At 38.6% G+C, this 23,807-nt stretch overlaps 1 pseudogene; it reads right to left on the bottom strand.

The window, feature by feature from the left end:
• LOC115521561 overlaps nt 1-18,304 on the bottom strand; it is a 110,080-nt pseudogene extending 91,776 nt beyond the window's left edge.
• Between the last annotated feature and the right edge of the window lie 5,503 nt (nt 18,305-23,807).

Below are 23,807 nucleotides of genomic sequence, written 5' to 3'. Positions count from 1 at the left end.
TTGATGTTGGGGCGCCTGGGTGGCTCAGTCGGTTAGGCGTCAGACTTCAGCTCAGGTCACGATCTCACGGTCCGTGAGTTCAAGCCCCGCGTCGGGCTCTGGGCTGATGGCTCAGAGCCTGGAGCCTGCTTCGGATTCTGTGTCTCCCTCTCTCTCTCTGCCCCTCCCCCATTCATGCTCTGTCTCTCTCTGTCTCAAAAATAAATAAACATTAAAAAATTTTTTTAAATTGATGAATACTTTTTTTATGCTTTTGAGCCTGGGAAAGACACCTGACACTAGCTAAGCCAATCAGATACTAGGCTGGGAATCAGACATGGAAAAGAGAATAAGAATTGAGAATTAGTCTTTCCTTGTGGCTACTGACACCGTAAAAACCTGGGTTATTCTGTCTTCCATCAGAAAACTAGAGGGGGGGGGAGAATAAAGATGGACAGAGAAGAGAGAGAAGCAAATTCACAGAAACAAAAAACAATAATTAAAGAAGAAACGAGGTCCCTTCCTAGATTTACGGTGCTTCTGAGACCCTGCTGTGTTCCTGCCCTTGGCTTCCATGAAATGCCTGTGGATCCTTGAGATAAACCAATTGTTTTCTTGCTTTTGCTTAAAGTAGCTTTAATTATTACTATTAATAGATTTGTAGTTAAGACAAGGAGTTTGCCTAAGTCAGAGAACTGGAGAGTAGCCCAGAGTGAGAGAGAACTCCAGTTTTGTAACAACTTCTCTGCCATTTTTCCTATGGCTCTGCAGCTGTTGTATGTATTTTTCAATCCTCATCCTCCATTCAGGACCCATCCAGCCCTGTCATGAGGGGGGCCTACTTGAGAGTTTGCAGATCTCAGAGTTTGGATCGAGAGCATTCTGCTTTGCTTCTAGCATGTACAGATGTACTCTATCAGAATGCTCCTTGATTCATTAAAATTCTACAAGAAGGAAATTCAGCCAGCTGCCATTCTCCTTGCTCATCATCTTTCCTGGTGTCAGTCGCACCTCATTGCGTTTGGCAATGCTTTTGACGAGAGTGACATTAGCCAGAGCACAAATCAGGTAGCATCTGCTGAGGAGTGGGAAAAAAATCACAAACACATTTATAAAAGGGAAAGCAAAATCAGGGTGACATCCAGGTTGTCTTTTTTATAGTCTCTGTTTCTGGGTTTGTGTTTAGGATAGATGGCTCCATTTTTTGGGTGTTGCAGTTTCAAAGGCTGTCTCTAATCTTAATCTCAGAGGGAGCTCAATAGATTAACAGAGGTTATAACTAGATTAAACATGTGATCTAATTTGTGTAGGATGATCTCAATTTATAGTTGTTGTTGTAGAAGGACCCCTTTCCCCCTCAAACATACCCTGATTTGGGTGATAAATTATTTGATCACCCTGGTTAGTGGTCTCTATTTGATAAATCAGTGATATTACAGAGCACCTACTATGCATGATTAAAGGTGGTGTGAATGTGTATGTGAGTGTAGATGTAAGTATTTCATGGTCTCTGCCCTTAATGAACTTCCTTGCACTTTAGGGTTACAATAATGGCAAAATAAAACTGTAACTCCAGGATATGGCATCTTCTTAAAGGTGGAACCAGAGAGTGCAAGCCAACTGGTTCTTAGTTTACTGTTCCTGTAGGAGGCATTATATACATTGGTCAAGGATGGAGAGTCTAGAGACAGACAACTTGGATTCATATTTCAACTCTGCCATTTACTAGCTGTATGAGTGTAAGGAGATTAACTCATCCTTCCACACCTCTAGTTTCTCAACCATGCAGGTGGATGATAACCAGCATCTTCTGTCTTGTTAGGGTGTTGAGGATTGTGTTATGTGTGGAAGGTGGTTAATATAGTAGTGGAAACTAGGACTTCATAAATAAGAGCTAAGGCCTGATCTGTAGCAACGGGTCTTCACTGGGTTGAAAATCTTTGCAATCAGCTCTTGTCTCTTTCATTCAAACTCTGTGATGTATTAGTAGAGCTAATCCTAGGATCTCAGTATTTTATCCAGTCCCAAATCCCTACAACTCAATGGTGGTTGGTGGGTAGGTAAACAACATTCCTCAGAATCATTCATCACATTTCTTCTCGACATTTTCAAATAGAGTTGTGACAGCAAGGCAAACTGTGTGCCGTGGGCTTATGAGAACAGATGGTGTCAGAAAAATCTAGCATGTGATGGAAAAACATGGTGCATTTCTATCCAGCATAGGGAGGAGTGGGAACAGGGTGTACTGAATAATTCCTCCTTCCAGGTGGTGGAGGTGGGAAGAGAAGGGAGATAGTAGGGTACCAACAGCAAATCCCTTCATGGAAAACGTCTAGCTTGCTGCTTCTCTAAAATTCCTCCCTGGTCCTAGAAGAGTACAAAGTCTTGTTAAATGCTATTTGAACACATTTCTTGGAAATATATTAGGAACTCTTTCTTTGTGTTGATTGAAAACTTTGGGGCATCTTGGGCCTTGAAAGAATGTGGACCCCTCAAAAAATAACTCAATATAAAACCAAATATTTACTTATTTAAATCACTATTATTTTTTTTATCATTTAATGACTAACGTTTATTGAGCCCTATATGCTAGGTCCAAGCAAAAAGTCTTACATGATGTATCTTATTAAATATCTACCTACCACTGCACTGACATAAAGTACTATAATTCCCATTTTGCTTAAAATAAAACTGGTTCAAAGATACCCAAAGGTCACACAGCCATTAGGAAGAGAGGCCTTTTACCTAGGTCATTGAGTCCAAACTTTACACTTTTGATTAGTATGCTGTATGTGCTATAATAAACTTGTCTTAAAAATAATGGATTATAGAACTAGGTAAGCAAAACATCTGATGATCATTGTATTCAAAGATGGAATACTAATGAATGTGAGAAGAAGAATTAAGATACGAGGGTAAGAAGGGAAATTCTGATTTGGTTGAATCTTTATGTTTTCTATCTGAATTTCTATCTGAATGGGTCTGGACTTACAGTTGGGTGTCTGGTATTATTTCAAAGGAAAGATCTTTTATTTTTCCACTGGAAAACATTGCAAAATTTTAGCAATACTAAAATGTGAGAAGAATCTTCCTGATTTTGAACCTAAGGTCTAACTGGATGATATGAGGTAGGAATTGGAACACAGGATCTTTCTGCTATAATGGGTAACATACTGGTTTCTTATTTTTTCTTTAGTCTTTAGTTCTATAAATATTTAAGACTTCTATATGCCAGGCTCTGTGAGGCATATAAAAGACGCAAAGCCAAGGAAAATAGACACAATTGCTATGATCATTAAGTTGATTATCTTGCTTTTTCCTAGGAAACAAAAAAGGTTATGAAATCCTGCCATATTCAATAGTGGCGTGTATTTAATTGCATTTTGCCAATCTATATTTAAAATTTAGTTGCTTGCATATCTTTCTACATGCATTCACATGCCATCTGAGAATAACACTATGGAGACATCAGTAATATAGTGTTTAATGGCTGATTGCCTTGATTCAGAAAGATAAGAGGGTCACAGCTTTGCTGAATACTGCATAATAAGTTGTTACATTTCTCCAAGCTTATTTAGCAATTTAGAAAGTGACCTTCTGCCCTCCTTTTGCAACAAGCAAGCTATACATATAAAGTCGTTTTACATACGAAGATGCATCTGTCCCAGAGCTGAACAAGTACCTGGAGCCAGAGGACTCTGAAGAACCGGTTTTAAAGAATAATCTTTGTCTCCTTATCTCTACCATTGGGTGAGTCACCTCATCGTTCAGTTACGTGAAAATACCATTCCATGTTCTGCCTACCTTGATGGTTGCTCAATGTTAGGATCCAGTGAAAAGGATTTGAAAGTGTTCTATGAATTCAAGTGCTTCTAGTTAAATGGAGTTTACATCTGAGACACTTTGTTGATAGGCGTGAAATAATTTCTAACTGTGTGATTGTGTACCTTGCAATATCAGATAATTTTTTTGTCGGTTTTATGGGCCAAGAAGATGGTGATATGAATGGTTCTCTGAATTCAGATTCCACTGTGACAAAATGCCTTCTATAATACAATTTTGGTGAGTCATCAAGTAGAAATGCATGCATAGTCATCTATCAATGTATGAAATAGTCCGTGCAGTAAACTAAGTTGGCCCTCAAACTTGTATTCGCCTTCCCGTTTAGGAGAGATGTCCATAGCTCCTGGTACCATGTCCCTAAATCTGCCTCCATATTACAGAGTGTGTTCAGTAGGGAGTTGTTCCCTTGTCAACAATGAGCATTAGCACAGCAGTTGGACTAGAAGGAAAAGCCTTTGTCTATTACGAAGCCTGCAGAGCTTGGTTGCTAGGCAACCCAGTCTGGAGGCAGCAACCAGTGTGCACCATGAGAGAATTCAGGGAGGTGGGCCTGGAAAAAAGGGGGAAGCAATTCTTTTCTTGGAGAGGCAGGAAAGGAAAAAGCACTGCCTACTACCCAGGTAAAGATGTAGCGCATACACTGAATTACGTTGTGCATTTTAGCATCAAAGTGCTAGTTGCCAACACTTACTGGAAACTATATTGTCGTCTGGGAAACTGTATGGCCTTGAGTAGTCACTTTCTTCAGCCTCAGATTTTCTGGCAAAAGCAGGAAGCCAAGGAGCCAGATATAGCTAATTTCTCCCTATCCTTACCACTACAGTTACCACACATACACATACTTCCTTAAATCAGAGAAACATGATTCTTATCTTTTATGTACTGCATTTGCATGAGAGGATGGGAGGAAAATGATATATTACTAAAAATCCTGGAGTAAATGGTGTTTGGGTTTCCTTAAGCTTAAGGTTCTAAATAAAATGACTGTTTCCCACTCTTAAACATAACTAAATATTTACACAGGGCAGAATATGCCAGAATACAGATATGGGGGAAGTTATCTTTCATATAGCCAAGCTCTTAGAGCTCCTCTATCCCAAAATACATTCCTCACTAGGCTGCCAGCAGATTTGAAATATGTAAGATGAGATACTTTTGGGGGGAGTTAAGGCATGAACTATTCCTGAGCCACTTGGGAGATGTGACATATCAAGTAAAATCCACAAATTCTCAGTTTAAGCATGACAGTAAATTTGAGCTCAAAGAAATGAGGCACCTCCCAGTGAAGGGGTATCCAGGGTTGGGAAATGGACCGAGGTTGGCACATACAAGCCCATGAGGGTTGAGGCATCACAGAGAAGAGGCAGTAGGTTTTAAGATTTGTAGATAGGCATATAGAGATTTGAAGCCGGACTGCTTTACTTATTTTAGTTGTTAACAGATTACCTACATTTTTTGAGGCACAGTTTATTCATCAGTACATGGGAACTACAATAGTATTGACTTCTAAGAGATGCTGTGAATCTTAAATGAAAGAATTCATGAAAACCACTTAAAGGTCCTGACATACTGTAAACAGTGAATAGAGGCTGGTAAGTTTGTCCATGTAGTTATGGGGATCAGTGTCACAGAGCAAACCTGGATAATACCATGGTTAAAAAAAAAAAAAAAACAAAACACCAAAAACACCACCACAGCTTGGGGACAGGATGTTGGCATGGAAAAGTGCTATAGCAGGAGTTGGGAGACCAGGCTTCTGTGGGGATCTAAGTCACTACTAAGCAATTAGAGTCGAGATGTACAATCGTGGCTGCCCAGAGGTTGCACAAAATGAGTAGTTATATGGCCAAGAGTACCTTCCCAAGCACCATACAGATCTACTCCAGACTATTCAGGAAAAACAGTTCCAAATCCAGATGCTTCCAGTCTAAAATCACTTTTTTGTAACACTTTCAGTACTTAAAGAGCTTTTTGTATTCTTGGACCTGGGATTCCTAATCTGAGTGGTTTGCTTTCTAGAAGACTTGGTTTGCAGATTCTTTCTTATTGTTTAGGCCTTGTTCTAACCTTTTCTTCTCTGGACTACCTTTCCTCACCAATAACAGGAAAGATTGGCTTAGATGATCTTTGAATATGCTTGTCTTTTTTTTTTTTTTAACTTGTATTCACTTTTTTTTTAAGAGACAGAGACAGAGTGCAAGTGGGGGAGGGGCAGAGAGAGAGGAAGACACAGACTCTGAAGCAGGCTCCAGGCTCTGAGCTGTCAGCACAGAGCCCATCACAGGCTCGAACCCATGAACCATGAGATCATGACCCGAGCCGAAGTCAGACGCTTAACTGCCTGAGTCACCCAGGAGCCCTGTCTAGCTTGTCTTTTATACATTTTGCCCAAACTTTTCTCAGGTTTTGCAGCTTTTTATTTATTCATTCACTAAACACATTTTACTGAGATGGCAGGCTCTGTCATAGGCACTGAAGGTGCATATGATGGTAAATGATCTGGAAAAATTTTTGTTTTTATGGAACTTACAATGGCAGGAGATGGACTATAATCAGGGGGACAGGAATGTCTGATTATATCAAGTGGTGATAAATGCTATGAAGTACACTAAAATGAAGAAGAACTGGTTTCAGTTCTCAAGTGCAGTGTAAAAACTACTGAAAATGCACTGCCTTAGAACAACAATGATTTGTTTATTCTCATGAATCGGTAGTTGACTGGACTCAACCAAGTTACTCTCCTCCTCCATGTGCTACAGTCAAAATTACTTGTGCAACCACAGTCAGCTGGGAGGTCATTTGGGGCTCGAACACCCAAGATGATCTCTCATTCTCCGGGTTCTCTTTGCCTTGTCATTATTTTGCATTCCTCCCCAAGCTGCTTAATAGAATAATATTACTAGGTGGATATTAAATGCACAAACCCCAGTGTGCAAGTGTTCCCCAAGCATACATGATTGTCCTGTTTTTCAATGTTCCATTGACCAAATCAACAGATGGGCAAGCCCAGAGTCAGTGTGGGAGGGAATTACACAAGTGCATGAAAACAGGCCAGCGTTTATTGTAGTCACCAAAGATAGGGGGAGATGACTACTTTATATTGGAAAACAGGAGAAACCTCTCAGAAGCTATGCTATTTGAACTGAGAGAGAAAAACTGTAAGATCCGAGAGAAGAGGGCAGGTACAAAGGTGCTGAGGTAAGAAAAACTTGAAGTTTTTGAGGATCTGAGATTTAGCCCTATACAGCTGGTACTTTGTGAGTAAGAAGAAAGAGTGGCTAGAAGACCAAACCAGTGAGGTTGCGCAGAGGCAGATCATAAGGCCTTGTAGGCAATAGGAATTTGGATTTCATTCTACATGCAGTGAGAATTCATTAATATGTTTAAGAAAGAAAGTCAACTGATCTAATTTACATTTACAAGAGGTCAGACCTTTCTGTAAAAAAAGGCATGTTAAGGAAATTGGTCTAGTCTTTTCAATAAGCCAGAAACATAAGAAAGGGACTATGCTATATTAAAAGTAGGATTAAAGTATGATCCTGAAATAGAAAAAAAAACAGCTGTAAAAAACATTTCGGGATCATTAGAGAAATTTTTTAAATTACTGAAATATAGAGGTAATATTATCAACGAGAAACAAGTTAAAAATAGTATACACTATGTTCTTACTTTGGTTAAAAAACAACACATGCAGGGGTGCCTGGGTGGCTCAGTCAGTTGAACATCAACTGTTGATTTGGGCTCAGGTCATGATCTCATGGTTGGTGAGTTCGAGTCCCACATGGGGCTATCAGTGTGGAGCCTGCTTGGGATTCTCTCTCTCTCTAAATAAATAAAAATTAAAAATACACATGTATACATACATGCATAGAAAAAGATCCATAGACACATATACTAAGATGTTAACTTTGATGGTGATCCCTGAATGTAAGATTATGATGTTTTTATTTGCCTAAAAATAATGGAAGACAAAGAGACAAAAATGAAAACTGAGAATCCAGGCAGGAAACTGTTGCACATGAGAGATAATGGTCACTTTTGAAGGCTGGTTACACTGGAGTTGATAAGAAGTTGATACATTGGAGATATAATTTGGGGGCAGTGGGGTTAGGACTTACTGATGAATTGACTGTTCTAGAGGAGGTAAAAAGTAAAAAATGACTCAGGTTTGGCTTGAGAAATGGATAGAAGTGGTGATGTTTTCAAAGATGAGGGAAAAACAGGTCTGGTTTGAGTGCCTTTCTTAGAGGAAGGTTAACAGGTGACTAGGTACCCTGTGATAGGTCATCTGTAAGGAGAGGTGCCATTCTGAATTCCTATTCTACTTGGATGAGTTCCATTCAGTCCCCAGTGTTCTGTTCAGGCCAAACTTTGTTAAGAAGAGGCTGAAAGTATGAGGACATGTCTTAAAAAGTCACTGAGATGCTCTGTGGAATAATGGTTGACTTCGTAAGCCTTTACATTTTAGAGAGTGCCAACACTTGAGATTGTCCAGTGAAATGCAACGCAACTACTTACCACAGATAAAAATTAGACTATTAAAAAACAGAGGAGTAAAAATTACTGTATCACAAAAGTGAAATCAGACATTTTGGAGGAAAATTGTCAAAACAAATAATCATTGGTCAGAAGAAGGTTTTTAAGCCTGCAATCAATTACCTGAAATCCCCAATTAATCTAAACTCATCTGTGTGATCACAATTTTATGGAAATAATTTACAACTTTTCAGGATTGCCTAGAAGACTTCACTCTCCATGCGGAAGCTAAATAAAGCAATGTGGCTTTTTGTTAATTGTAGAAAGAAAATGTTAGGTTAGTTGTGAAGGAAAATTTCCTAAATAGTAAGTCAGGACTAGAATAGATGACTCTTTGAAGCATTTTTACCCATTGAGACTATTTCCTAATTTATGATTTTATGGCCAAACATTTAAAGCAAAATGATCAGATTCTTGAAAGGCAATTCCATCCAGTGTATTTTTTTTAACCTGGCCCACAACCAATCTAACCAGATGCATCACAGCTGAATCAATCCAGATGGTTCTTTGAAACAGCCAAACTGAACATTTCAGACGTGCCACAAATTTGGATACTGCATACTTCAGACCCTTCACTAAATAGGAAATCTGAGAGGCCAATTACAGAAACTCGGAGACCACAAGAATTAAAAGGGTAGGGGTAAAATGTCAAGTGATGAACAAGTGTGGGTTTTAAGAGAAAAAAAATCAGCCTTCGGTTGAATTCAGGACTTTCACATAGTTCCTTCATTAATGTTCATCCAGTTTTTAAATTCATATTAGAAGAATTTACATTGTCTGAATAACAAAATCTCTCAGGATACATATTTTCAGTGTTCTTATTTAAGAAGCAATTTCCCAATGCAAAGAAGAAAGTGTAGAACATGCTTGGTTGTCTTAACAGCCTATAAGAAATATTTGGGTATATAGCCAAAAGGCTTGTTTTCTTTAGCAGAGCTACACTATTAAAGCTAAATTATAACTGTTCTAATCATTTGCTGTGAAAAAAATACCCACATAAAATAATAATTTCCCTAACTATCTCACTTAGAATATGGCCTACCAGACTGGGTTAGGTTTTTTTCTATCGTTATAAAACATAGGCTTATAGACAGCTGTGAAACTAGAATTCATGGTATTACATGTCTTTTCTGGCTTTCAGATCAGCTCATATGGCCTACTGATAATAAAATCTTGGTGGCTTTGAAAAATTGCCCAATAAGTGAGTATCAACTCCCTAAATGAGGTAAATAAAATAGATGGACAATAGCTGTTTGTAGCTGGTTTCCATGACGAGTGGAGGGCCAAGAAATAGGCAGAATGGATTAGAGGTTGTAAACAATCCATAAGTACCTTCAGATTCTGGGTAAAGAAGCCAAAGATAGGCCATAGCCACTCTGCTTGTTCTCTTCTTGTGAGTAGAAGTTCTATTGCTGTAAGAATAAAAGCAATGCCAGAGACAAAATTACTCATGTCACAACAACTTTCCTGACTAAATCAGACAGCACTAGGCTCATATTCTGACTTTATCTATTACTCTTTGATTTTTGCACCTGGTACTTCATGTCTCTAGGTTTCCATTGTCTCATCTGTAAAAGGATTGGTTATGAGGATTAAATAAGATACTGCTATCTAAAGTATTTGTCCAGTGTTTGATATCTAAGAAGTCTCACTGTTAGCTATTTTTTTTTCAACATTTATTTATTTTTGGGACAGAGAGAGACAGAGCATGAACGGGGGAGGGGCAGAGAGAGAGGGAGACACAGAATCAGAAACAGGCTCCAGGCTCTGAGCCATCAGCCCAGAGCCTGACGCGGGGCTCGAACTCGTGGACCGCGAGATCGTGACCTGGCTGAAGTCGGACGCTTAACCGACTGCGCCACCCAGGGGCCCCCTGTTAGCTATTTTTAATACAGCCAATGGAAATGAAGACAGTGGATGAAACAAAAATAAGGGAACAATAAAATAAACCCTGATTTTTCAATTATATCTACCATGTTTCTAAGAATGCAATCTTTCACGTATGGTAGGGAATCAAATTGTATTGAAAGTCACTTACTACTAGCAAGGGTGTGGCTCTCTGAACATTTACAGCTGTGGTTCTTCTGAGTAGTTCTTGATATTTTACACTGGGCCAAATTTGATGACGAACAGTTGCCTTAAAGTTTTTGAGGCCTACAGAGATAAGATGACTAAATCCTACTGTGGATTCACCTTTGCTCCCCGACTTTCTGGTTTTGTTTAATCACTTTTTGTTTTGGTTGAGGACCACCAACTTGTAGCCAGGAGTGCAGAGAGGGTGCAACTATCATCCACCCTGGAGCAGAATTCAAACCTGTCCACTAGAGCTGTTCGTATTTAACCTATAACTGACATAACTCTCTTTTGTATTTTTCTCTGCATGTCTGGAATCTGTCTTCATCTTACATGAACTTGAACACATATTTCTTTACCTTTGCTATGTTTCTTTATCTGTAACTCTGTTCTTTGTAATCGTCCTCTAATATGCCAATCAAGTTTTAACAAATCAAACATCTTGAAAACAGTGGTGCAGCTATTAGAAGGCAATGTTGGACATGCTATAGCTCTAACAGCACATGCACTCATGTAACACCTGTTGTACTTATGGGTGATCTGAGGTCCAATGGTCTCATGGTAGAGGGGAAAGGAATTATTACTGAAGCACTGATGTTCAGATTATAAGTTTCTATGCTTTCTATGCTGCCTGAATGTTTTGACGGAGGAGTTTGGATACAAAGAATGATATCAGTGCGATGGGGCTAATCAGGGAAAGTATCTGGGTGGAAATGAGTCTCAAAGGCCATGATAGATAAGGGGCACCAGGAGGGCATTTGAAACCAGACCAAGCCACACATATCCTAGTTTGAGGATGAAAACTCACACCATGCATTTTGGGGAGGAAAATCCTAAGTCTCTTATTTGAAATTCTTTTTATCCTTATGATGGTAATGTTTTTTTCTAGCACAGAATACTTCCCTGCTCAGTAGGTGGTCAGGTTGCAGTGCCTAATTTAATCTTTCACTGAATATATTCCCATAAATACAGTATCTCTGTTGACATTTATTAAATGCCTGGTTGACACTAAACATCAAAGAGTTGGGGAAAAAACATTAGGTGCCACAGATTCATTTAGCAACCAAAGATCACTGCTGGGTAAATAATGACCAGAGTAGATTTATTTCAGGATGAATGGCCAGTTGCTATTTGAATTGCAATTCCTGAATTTGTCCTCTGATCAGCCTGCCAGAACACTCCAGAGATACTTGTTTGAAGCCTTTCAGAGGATGGCTTTTAAATTCTTATTACTGCTTAATGATCAGTCCTTTTGGATGCCCAAATTCATTCTCCTTTTTCATATCTTTCCTCCTCTACTATGCATTTGGCTTTTCTTGTTCTCCTAGTTGCTGTAGCATCTATTGCTTGATAAATCCTGGATGCTCAAAATAATTATAGAAAAGGGATGTGTTGATGGTAGGATCCTGTCCCAACTTTCCTCCCCATCTCAACGGCATCATTCCAAGAGCTAGGAGAATGGCACCTGCTCTGGAATATCAGGCAAGGTATTGTAAAACTATTCTCTTTGCTCTCCTGCTCTTTTCCTCTGAGTTGAATGTGTGGCTGGGGGATTCATTTTCTCAAATCTCTACTCGCTCAACCCATGCTGTAGTCCTTCTGCTTTAGTAATTTTCAGAAGGTTGAATCAATTGGTGACACAAGTGAACTTCATTGTATTCCGTCTTGATCATAAAGAATGATTAATATTTAGTAGAAGTACAAACAGAAATGCCTGTAAAAGAGGCGTGTAGCAAAAATAAAAAGCATTTGGGACCGGTAGAGCCCCTGGTGAACAGCAACTGCATACCCTGCCTAAAATCATTCTTATTCCCTATCATTATCTATTTTTTTTTCTCTTTGAAGGAATTCTCTTTCAGAGCACACTTAAAACAGCCTGGCCTTGGGCCTCTGAGAAGTCTCATATTTATGTGCATGTTTTGATCCCCCAGGACAACTCCCAGAGAGACAATAATGATTAGTTCTTGTATATAAATAAGAGAATTCAGCTCAGGGACTTACTGGAGACCAGGGAAGAATTGGGGCTCAAACCCAGACCTTTTATCTAAAATCCAAAGCTCTTTTTTTATGAATATAATTTATTGGCAAATTGGCTTATATACAACATCCAGTGCTCATCCCAATAAGTGCCCTCCTCAGTGCCCATCACCCATTTTCCCTCTCCGCAACCCACCATCCACCTTAGTTCTTAGTATTTAAGAGTCTCTTATGGTTTGCCTCCCTCCCTCTCTGCTAGTAACTATTTTTTCCCCTTCCCTTCCCCCATGGTCTTCCGTTAAGTTTCTCAAGATCCGCATATGAGTGAAAACATATAATATCTGTCATCCTCTGAATGACTTATTTCACTCAGCATAATACTTTCCAGTTCTATGCACGTTGCTGCAAATGGCGTGATTTCATTCTTTCTCATTGCCAAGTAGTATTCCATTGAATATATAAACTATATCTTTATCCAGTCATTAGTTGATGGACATTTAGGCTCTTTCCATAGTTTGGCTATTGTTGAAAGTGCTGCTATAAACATTGGGGTACACGTGTCCCTATGCATCAGCATTCCTGTATCCCTTGGGTAAATTCCTAGTATTGCTATTGCTGGGTCATAGAGTAGCTCTAATATTAATTGTTTGAGGTACCTCCACACCGTTTTCCAGTTTGCATTCCCAACAGTGTAAAAGGGTTCCCATTTCTCAACATCTTCACCAGCATCTGTAGTTTCCTGATTTGTTCATTTTAGCCACTCTGACTGGTGTGAGGTGGTTTCTCAGTGTGGCTTTGATTTGTATTTCTCTGATGAAGAGTGACGTTGAACATCTTTTCATGTGTTGGTTGGTCATCTGGATGTCTCCTTTGGAGAAGTGTCTATTCATGTCTGCTCATTTCTTCACTGGATCATTTGTTTTTCAGGTGTGGAGTTTGGTGAGCTCTTTGTAGATTTTGGATACTAACCCTTTACTCGATATGTCATTTGCAAATATCTTTTCCCATTCCCATTTTACTTTGTTGATTGTTTCCTTTGCAGTGCAGAAGCTTTTTATCTTGATGAGGTCCTAACAGTTCATTTCTGCTTTTAATTCCCTTGCCTTTGGTGATGTGTTGAGCAAGAAATTGCTGCAGCTGAGGTCAAAGAGGTTGTTGCCTGCTTTCTCCTCTAGGATTTTGATGGTTTCCTGTCTAAAATTTAGGTCTTTAATCCATTTTGAGTTTATTTTTCTGTATGGTATAAGAAAGTGGTCTAGTTTCATTCTCCTGCATGTTGCTGTTCAGTTTTCCCAGCACCATTTGCTAAAGAGACTGTCTTTTTTCCATTGGATGTTTTTTCCTACTTTGTGAAAGATGAGTTGGCCATACATTTGTGGGTCCAATTCTGGGGTCTCTATTCTATTCTATGTGTCTATTTTTGTGCCAATACCATACTGTCTTGATGATTACAGCTTTGTAGTATAAGTTAAAGTCTGGGATTGTGATGCCTCCTGCTTTGGTTTCCTTCCTCAATATTATTTTGGCTATTCAGGGTCTTTTGTGGTTCCATATAAATTTTAGGATTGTTTGTTCTAGCTTTGAGAAGAATGCCGGTGCAATTTTGATTAGGACTGCATTGAATGTGTAGGTTGCTTTGGGTAGTATTGACATTTTGACAATATTTATTCTTCCAATCCATGAGCATGGAATGTTTTTCCATTTCTTTATATCTTCTTCAATTTCCTTCATGAGCTTTCTATAGTTTTCAGCATACAGGTCTTTTACATCTTTTGTTAGGTTTATTCTTAGGTATTTTATCATTCTTGGTGCAATTGTAAATTGGATCCATTTATTTCTATTTCTGTCCCTTCACTATTGGTGTATAAAAATGCAACCGATTTCTGTACATTGATTTTTGTACCCTGCGACTTTGCTGAATTCATGTATCAGTTCTAGCAGTCTTTTGGTGGAGTCTTTCGGGTTTTCCATGTAGAGTATCATGCCATCTGCAAAAAGTGAAAGTTTTACTTCTTTGCCAATTTTGATGCATTTTGTTTCATTTTGTTGTCTGATTGCTGATGCTAGAACTTCCAACTCTATGTTAAACAACAGTGGTGAGAGTGGACATCCCAGTCGTGTTCGTGATCTTAGGGGGAAAGCTTTCAGTTTTTCACCATTGAGGATGATATTAGCTGTGGGATTTTCATATATGGCTTTTATGATGTTCAAGTATGTTCCTTCTATCCTGATTTCTTGAAGGTTTTTATTAAGAAAGGATGTTGTATTTTGTCAAATGCTTTTTCTGCATCTATTGACAGGATCATATGGTTCTTATCCATTATTTTATTAATATGATGTATCACATTGATTGATTTGCAAATATTGAACCACCCTGCAGCCCAGGAATGAATCCTAATTCTTTTTATATGCTGTTGAATTCGATTTGCTAGTATCTTGTTGAAATTTTTTTGCATCCATGTTCATCAGGGATATTGGACTGTAGTTCTCCTTTTTTGTGGGGGTCTCTGTCTGGTTTAGGATTCAAGGTAATGCTGGCTTCATAGAGTGAGTCTGAAAGTTTTCCTTCCATTTATGTTTTTTGGAACAGCTTGAGAAGGATCTGTATAAACTTGCTTTAAATGTCTGGTAGAATTCCCCAGGGAAGCCATCTGGTCCAGGACTCTTACTGGGAGATTTTTGATAACTGATTCAGTTTTTTTCACTAGTTATAGGTCTGTTCAAATTTTCTGTTTCTTCCTATTTGAGTTTTGGTAGTGTGTCGGTGTCTAGGAATTTGTCCATTACTTCCAGGTTGTCCTGTTTGTTGGCATATAATTTTTCATAGTATTCTCCGATAATTGCTTATATTTCTGAGGGATTGGTTGTAGTAGATCCATTTTCATTCATGATTTTTATCTATTTGGATCCTCTCTCTTTTCTTTTTGAGAAGCCTGGCTAGAGGTTTATCAATTTTGTTTATCTTTTCAAAAAACCAACTCTTAGTTTCATTGATCTGTTCTACTGTTTTTTTGGATTCTATATTGTTTATTTCTGCTCTGATATTATTTCTCTCTTCTGCTGGGTTTGGGGTTTCTTTGTTGTTCTGCTTCTAGTTCCTTTAGGTGTGCTGTTAGATTTTGTATTTGGGGTTTTTCTTGTTTCTTGAAATAGGTCTGGATTGCAATGTATTTTCCTCTCAGGACTGCCTTGGCTGCAAAGGGTTTGGATTGTTGTGTTTTCATTTTTATTTTTTTCCATGTATTTTTTAATTTCTTCTTTAATTTCCTGGTTGACCCATTCATTCTTTAGTAGGATGTTCTTTAACCTCCATGCATTTGGAGGTTTTCCAAACTTTTTCCTGTGATTGATTTCAAGTTTCATAGCATTGTGATCTGAAAGTGTGCATGGTATGATCTCAATTCTTTTTTATTTATTGAGGACTGTTTTGTGAACCAGTATGTGATCTATCTTGGAGAATGTTCCACGTACACTCAAGAAGAATGTATATTCTGCTGCTTTGGGATGTAGAGTTCTAAATATGTCTGTCAAGTCCATGTGGTCCAGTGTATATTTCAGGGCCATTGTTTCTTTACTGATTTTCTGTCAAGATTATCTGTCCATTGTTGTAAGCGGAGTATTAAAGTCCCCTGCAATTATCACATTCTTACCAATAAGATTGCTTATGTTTGTGACTAATTGTTTTATATATTTGGGTGCTTCTGAATTTGGTGCATAGACATTTATAATTGTTTGCTCTTCCTGATGGATAGACCCCATAATTATTATATAATGCCCTTCTTCATCTCTTGTTACAGTCTTTAGTTTAAAATCTAGTTTGTCTGGTGTAAGTATGGCTACTCCAGCTTTCTTTTCACTTCCATTAACATGATAGATGGTTCTCCATCCCCTCACTTTCAATCTGAAGGTGTCCTCAGGTCTAAAATGGGTCTTTTGTAGAGAGCAAATAGATGGGTCTTGTTTTTTTTATTCTTTATGATACCCTATGTCTTTTGATTGGAGCATTTAGTCAATGGACTAAATGGACTACATTCAGTGTTATTATTGAAAGATATGGGTTTAGGGTCATTGTGTTATCTGTAGGTTTCATGCTTGTAGTGATGCCTCTGGTCATTTGCAGTCTTTGCAACACTCTCAGAGTCCCTCTTAGGATCTCTTGTAGGGCGGTTTAGGGGTGATGAATTCCTTCAGTGTTGTTTGTTTCGGAAAACTTTTATCTCTCCTATTCTGAATGACAGGCTTGCTGGATAAAGGATTCTTGGCTGCATATTTTTCCTATTCGTCACATTGAAAATTTCCTGCCATTCCTCTCTGGCCTGACAAGTTTTAGTAGATATGTCTACTACTACCCTTATGTATCTACCTTTGTAGGTTAAGGCCCATTTATCCCTAGGTGCCTTCAGAATTCTCTATTTTTCTTTGTATTTTGCCAGTTTCACTATGATATGTTGTGCAGAAGATCAATTCAAGTTACGTCTGAAGGGAGTTCTCTGTGCCTCCTGGGTTAATGTCTGTTTCCTTCCCCAGATTGGGGAAGTTCTCAGCTATGATTTGTTCAAGCACACCTTCGGCTCCTTTCTCTCTCTCTCCTTCCTCTGGAACTCCTATGATATGGATATTGTTCCATTTCATTGAATCACTTAGTTCTCTAATTCTCCCCTCATGATCCAGAATTCTTGTATCTCTCTTTTTCTCAGCTTCATCCTTTCCTATAATTTTATCTTCTATTTCACCTATTTTCCCCTCTGCCACTTCAATTCTCACTGTCACCACCTCTAGTCTATTTTGCACCTCATTTACGGCATTTTTTAAATTCATCATGACTATTTTTTAGTTCCTTGATCTCTGCAGCAATAGATTCTCTGCTGTCTTCCATGCTTTTTTAAATTCTAGCGATTAATCTCATGACTATTACTCTAACTTCTTGTTCAGTTATATTGTTTATATATGTTTTGAGCAGTTCTTTAGCTGCCATTTTTCCTGGAATTCCTTTTGAGAATTCTTCCCTTTCATCATTTTGGGTAGTTTCTGTCCCTTATGTGTTTTTAAAGCCTGTTATGTGCCCTGCACCTGCGAGCACTAGTATGTTAAAAAGGGGTCATAGACTGTCCAGGCCTGGCCCTTTAGGAGGTGTTTTTTGGAGAGTGTTACTTGCTCTCTGTTGTTGTGACTTTGATTACTTTATCTCCCTACTATAGTGATGTTTTGAACCTTCCACCAGGTGTGCTTTGATTTGTTTGTTGAAGGAGCCCTGGAAAAGAAAGTAAACAAAAAACAAACAGAAAACAAAAACACATTAAACAAACAACCCCCCCCCAAAAAAAAAGAAAACCAGAAACACCAGCTACAAGTAAACAACAGGGTGGAGGTGGTGCTGATGGAAGAGGCCTCAATCCATACAAAGAGAGAAAAGATGGGGGTGGGGAAAAAGAAAAAATAAAAATTGACCAGATAGAGAAACTATATGGCTTAATCCAGAGAGAGAGAGAGGAAAATAAAGATGGAGGAGGGGGGAAAAAAAAAAAAAAGAAAAGTTATCCAGACAGAGAACTATATGCTTAATCCAGAGAGAGAGAGAGAGGGAGAGAAAGAAAGAAAGTAAGAAGGAGGTGTGGAACATGTATCCAGAGAATGGATTAAATATGTCTGTTTAAACAAACCAACAGCGAGAGTAACCAGACTAGAGGAGGGAATAGATAAGGAGAAAAGGAAGGAAGAATGTATCTATATAACAAGAATTGTCTGAGAATTAATCCAGGCAATGCAGCAGCTCTGGTCAGGAGGAGGGGTCCTTCTGGTTCCTCAGTGTCTATCCCGCTCGGGTAGATACGCAGTTAGCAGGCATGGAGGGGCGTGGTTTGGTGTAGGTTGGTCCTACCTCCACGGTGGGCCCCATGGCCTGATCCCTGAGTCCCTGCCTTGGTGGTGGTGGTGAGAAAAAGGGTGATCCTCAGTTGCTCCTCCATGAATCCGGTGTCCCAAGCCACTCTGTTTGAGTCGTCCTCACTGTGCCGTGGGTGCAAACAAGGTGGTTTGTCTCACTCCGCCAAATCCTGGCCCTGGCGCTCCACTGGTATTCAAACTCCTGCTTTGTACGCCCTGGTACTAGGGGAGTACTGCTCTGTGACACCAGGTATGTGGTTCCTGGCTGGCGGGTGCAGGCAGGCTTTGTCCTGTCCCACAGCACTCCAGGGATGGGATCACTTTCTCCTATGGTGGACTGTGCCCCTGACCTTGCCACCAGGCCAGGGGTGGCTCCTGCCCAGATGCGTGATCCAGGCAGCCTGCTCTGGTCTGGAGAAAGCCCTTCATTTAGACATTGGCTCTTTCTCCTCCCTGGCCCATGTTTTGTTTTGGTTTTTTTTCTTGTCAAGATATAGTCCTATGCTTCTCTAGCTGCTCTTTCTCTTCCCTTGGTCTCTCCGCAGAAGGGGGTCCCTCTCCTCCATTCATTTTATCTCTCCCAGTTCGCAATCATGCACCTATGGTCTGTCAGGTTGTCCCAGTGGGTCCCTGGAAGCGACTGTCTCTTTGCCTCCCAGACTCTCAGAGTTCAGAGTCCTTTAGCTTCAACACTGCTTTGTTGGAGAGATGAGGGAACTTTGGATCCCCCTACTTCTCCACCATGTTGGCCCTCCAAAGCTCTTTGCATTGTGCTAGTCCATCTCTCTCCTCCTTTCTAATTCACTATTTCTAAGTGACCAGGGCCCTATCCTTCTCCCGGTCATGCAGGAATACTTCAGTGATTCCAAGTCTGGGGAGAGCTTGTCTGGAGTCCCAGCAGTTTCTTCTTCCCAGGCAGGATCTTTTATTCTTTGACATTCTAGCTTGGCTGTTAATGCATTTGCCTATTAGAGAGTGATTCTAGATGAATAATCACATATGCTGGGAGTTTCAGTCATCACAATGAAGGAGATCTGTTGTCAACTTTTTTTAATGAACAATACAAAGCATACATGTTACCTGACAATAATCTAAAAGTTAAGTCCAAGTTCTGTAAGCGTTTCTCATTTAAAAACTAAAAATAATAAATGTAGAGGATAAACTTTACAGATAGGTAAACTTGGGATCAAATTATAAGACCACTACCTTCAGGCTATGTGACCTTGGATAAGTCCTTTCAACTGCTTTTATATCTGTTTCCTCATCCATAAAATCGGTAGCAATAGTAGCTGAGGGTTCCGAGGATGAAATGAGATAATGCATGTAGGGCACTGATGCAAGTAAGTCTTCCCTGGGTATTAATTGTAAAGCTCAGGTGGAATGTGGCAGGGGAACAATGCAAGGGCAGGTCTGTCAGACTGCAAAACCTGCCATCTTTCTTTCCTTCCATTGCATTCCTTCATGCCAGGCTCTGAGGCAATTAGAGATATAAGCTGTATCCTGTCAACCAAAGTCCATACCTAGTCCCCTTATGACTAAATGGTTTCTCTGTGACCCAATAATATAAACATGACCCCCACTGTTTATAGGAAAGAGGCAGGTTACATTTGCTGAGTGATATTTCTTTTTTTTTTTTAGTGTAATAATGTGTGTGTGTGTGTATATATATATATATATATATATATATATATATAGTTTCCATGCAACACCCAGTGCTATTTCTAACGTTTATTTATTTTTGAGAGACATAGCATGAGCTATCAGCACAGAATCCAACGTGAGGCTCGAACCCACAAACCATGAGATCATGACTTGAGCCAAAGTTGGACACTTAACTGCCTGAACCACCCAGGCACCCCTGTTGAGTGATATTTCTATATGAACCCTGGGATTTCAAAGTCTGGGAAACTAAACCTATGCAGTTAACTTTCTCATTGGTGAGATTTTCTTTTCTAAGTTGAATCGTAGTTTCTTTTTACTTACCACTTTAGCTTGTTCAGACTTGTTCTGAAAAGCAAAATGCTTCCCCTGTTTTGGGGTAAGAAAGCACTCTGTAAATAAAGATCTTCCAAAATTTCAAGGGAAAGAACGAATGTGATTGAACTGTAAGGTTACAAGAAAAGTTAGAGAACATGTAAGCCAGCACTCTGAGGGGAACAGCTGAGAAGTTGTGGGAGGAGTATTCATCAAAGTGGAGTCAATTTTTCAGCAAAATAATAATAATTTGGACACTCTCTTCAGTAAATGGTGTTGGGAAAACAGCCAATGGAAAAGAATGAAACTGGACCCCTACCTTATGCCATATGCAAAAATTAACTCAAAATGGAAAAAAAGACTTGAATTTAAGACCCGAAACCATAAAACTCTTGGAAGAAAACACAGGCAGTTATCTCCTTGACATAGGTCTTAGTGATGCTTTATTATTATTATTTTAAATCTGACACCAAAAGCAAAAATAAACACGTGGGGCTACATCAAGCTAAAAAGCTTCTGCACAACAAAGGAAACCATCAAAAATGAAAAGGCAACCAACTAAAGGGAGAAAATAATTGTAAATCATATATATGGTAAGGAGACTAATATCTAAAATATAGCAAAAACTTGGGCGCCTGGGTGGCTCAATCAGTTAAGCACCTAACTTCAGCTCGGGTCATGATCTTACGGTTCATGGGTTTGAGCCCCTTGTCGAGCTCTGTGCTGACAGCTCGGAGCCTGGAACCTGCTTCGGATTCTGTATCTCCCCTCTCCTTGCCCTCCCCGACTTATTCTCTGTCTAAAATAATAAACATAAAAAAATTAATAAAATAAAAAAATAAAACAGCAGAACAAATAACAAACAGAAAACCAACAACCTAATAAACAATGGGAAGAGGATCTGACTACACATTTTTTTTTATACTTATATATTTTTGAGAGTAAGAGAGACAGAGAGCAAGCAAGGGAAGGACTGAGAGAGAGGGAGACACAGAATTTGAAGCAGGCTCCAGGCTCTGAGCTGTCAGCACAGAGCCCGACACAGGGCTCAAATTCATGAACTGCGAGATCATGACCTAAGACGAAGTTGGACACTTAACTGACTAAGCCACCCAGACGCCCCTGAATACACATTTTTCCAAAGAAGACCTACTGATGGCCAACAGATACATGAAAAGTTGTTCAACATCATTAATCATCAGGGAAATGGAAATCAAAGCCTCAAGGAGGATATCACCTCATACCCGTTAAAATTGCTGTCATCAAAAATACAAGAAATACCAAGTGTCAGTAAGGATTTGGAGAAAAGGGTACTTTTGTGCATTGTTGGTGGGAATGTAAATTGGCGTAACCATTATGGGAAACAAGATAGAGTCTCCTCAAAAAATTAAAAACAGAATATTATATGATCAAGCAATTCTACTTCTGAGTATTTTATCCAGAGAAAATTAAATCACTAATTTGAAAAGATACATACATGCCCATGTTCGCTGCAGCATTATTTAACAATAGCCAAGATATGGAAACAACCTAAGTGTCTACTTGTGGACAAATGGATAAGCAAATCTTGCCATTTGCAACAACATGGATGTACCTTGAAGGCATTATGCTAAGTGGAATAAGTCCAAAAAAAGACAAATACTGTATGATTTCTCATATATGGAATCTCAAAACAAAACAAAACCCAGCTCATATACAGAAAGCAAATTGATGGTTGCAGGGGTGGGGGATGGGTGATTTTTTTTTATTTAAATAAATTTAATGAATAAAAACTTTTAAAAAGCTCAAAAATTACATAATGTTTTCTTTTTTGTGTGTTCTAATTCACTCCCACAAACATTTAATGTGTGTTTCTTATGTTAAACATAGCAAAGGACAAGAACTGTGTTCTGTAATATGGATGATAGGGCGGAGTAAACAAAGAAGAAGAAAGCATATCTTTTCATATGTGCATTCCATTGGTTCTGAAATTAAATAGGGCTGGAGATCATATTTGAGGAGGCTATGAATTTTGGAAAAGAAATTCAGAAATAGTGTGGTAGCCAGAATAAAGAAGGAAGGTGAAATTGATACTCCTGTATTATTAAAATGTTTGAAAAAAGCATGAGATGGAGAAAATTTAATGGTATAAAATCCTCATATGGTTATTAAGTAAATCAACATATATGCAAAAAGAATGAAAGCATTACTAAGTGGAAATAAAAATAATAAAGAAAGAAATAACATGGTATAATGAGAATAAGAAAGCATCCAGATAATGGTATGTGGGTATGAGATCTCCTCTTGTAATAAAGGAATACATATATGTATGTATGTATGTGTGTGTGTATATACTTTTTCATCATGTTAAGTGTACTCTTTAATCCACATCCCTTATTTCACCCATTCCCCGCCCCCCCCCCGCACCTCCTCTCTAGTAATCATTAGTTTGTTCTCTATAGTTAGGAATCTGTTTCTTGGTTTCTCTCTTTTTCTCCTTTGCTTGTTTGTTTCTTAAATGCACATATGAGTGAGATCATATGGTATTGGTCTTTTTCTGACTTACCTCATTTAGCATTATACTCTATAGCTCTATCCATGTTGTTTCAAATGGCAAGATTTCATTATTTTTATAGCTCAATAATATTCCATTGTATGTGTGTGTGTATATATCTATATCTATATATCTTTATCCATTTATCTATTGATGAACTTTTGAGTTGTTTCCATAGTTTGACTATCGTAAATAATACTGCAATACACATAGGCTCCATGTATCCCTTTGAATTAGTGTTTTTGTTGTTGTTTTTGTTTGTTTTGTTTTGTTTTTTCATGGGGGGTAAATACCTCGTAGTATAATTCCTGGATCATAGGCTAGTTCTATTTTTAATTTTTTGAGGAACCTCCATACTGTTTCCCAGCAATGGCTGCTCCAGTTTGTATTCCCACCAACAGTGCACAAAACTTCCTTTTTGTTCACATCCTTGCTAACACATGTTGTTTCATGTGTTTTGATTTTAGCCATTCCGATAGGTGTTGAGGTAGTATCACATTGTAGTTTTGACTTGCATTTCCAGGATGATGATGATATTGCGCATCTTTCATGTGTCTGTTGGCACCACCCTTATCTGGATGTCTTCTTTGGAGAAACGTTTGTTCATGTCTTCTCCCTATTTTAATTGGATTTTTTGTTTTTTGGGTGTTGAGTTTTATCAATTTTTAAAAATATATTTTGGATACTAACCCTTTATCAGATATGTCATTTGCAAATATCTTCTCATTCAGTAGGTTGTCTTTTGGTTTTGTTAATTGTTTCCTTTGCTGTGCAGAAACTTTTTATTTTGATGTAGTCTCACCTAATAGTTTATTTTTGTGTTTGTTGCCCTTGCCTCAGGAGACCTATCTTAAAAAATGTTGCTATCACCAATGTTAGAGAAATTACTGCTGTGACCCCTTCAATTATTTTTATTGTTTAAGGCCTCACATTTAGGTCCTTAATCAATTTGAATTTATATTTGTTTATGGTGAAAGAAAGTAGTCTAGTTTCATTCTTTTATATGTTA

This window comes from Lynx canadensis, chromosome A1 (assembly GCF_007474595.2).
Source record: "Lynx canadensis isolate LIC74 chromosome A1, mLynCan4.pri.v2, whole genome shotgun sequence".
Taxonomy (NCBI): Eukaryota; Metazoa; Chordata; class Mammalia; order Carnivora; family Felidae; genus Lynx; species Lynx canadensis.
The sequence above is the reverse complement of the archived record's forward strand: the minus strand, read 5'-3'. Positions and strand labels throughout refer to the sequence as shown.